The sequence below is a fragment of the Nicrophorus vespilloides genome, unplaced genomic scaffold (genome assembly GCF_001412225.1).
Source record: "Nicrophorus vespilloides isolate i.1.1-1 unplaced genomic scaffold, Nicve_v1.0, whole genome shotgun sequence".
Lineage (NCBI taxonomy): Eukaryota > Metazoa > Arthropoda > Insecta > Coleoptera > Silphidae > Nicrophorus > Nicrophorus vespilloides.
The window spans coordinates 39,729-40,373 of record NW_017099790.1 but is presented as its reverse complement, the minus strand read 5'-3'; positions in this window follow the sequence as shown (position 1 = coordinate 40,373).

The following is a 645-nucleotide window of genomic DNA, read 5'->3' as shown; positions in this document are numbered from 1 at the left end:
TATGAAAAATATGATTGATTACGATTTAACATGTAACGATCTTTATGTGTTTATAATAAGGACTTGAATTCGATATAAAGGTATATGAGTATCGATGGGAATGTTTACGCTTGGGCACCTTTGTTTATATTAAAGTGTATCGAACTGGAATTACGGTAGAGATTCCTTTATGCTTATGTTTATATAATAATGCGACTAATATAATGCGTTAGTACACTAAACTAAAAATAACAATTACAATAATAATGGTTGGTCACAACACAAGAATCTAAATTCAACGAGATTCACATTTTTGAAATAATTTTCTTTGCATGTTATGAAATAAAAGTTTGTATATGTTTTCTTGATTCAATCCATTTTGTTGATATATTGTCGTGTCCCAGGGATGGAATTCTGGACACAGTGGAATATTGACTGGTGTTGTCGTTGTGGAGTCTCAGTAGTTGGGAATTAAATAATTCAATTGGTTTTACATAACTTTATTCGTTACTTGGTCGATTTAGGATTCATCTAAGACTATGCTCGTCTTAGGTTTTTATGAGACTATGCTCATCATATAAGCGTTTTACTGAGACTATGTCAGTTTTTGAGGGTTTTATTGAGACTATGCTCATCATATAAACGTTTTACTGAGACTATGCTCAT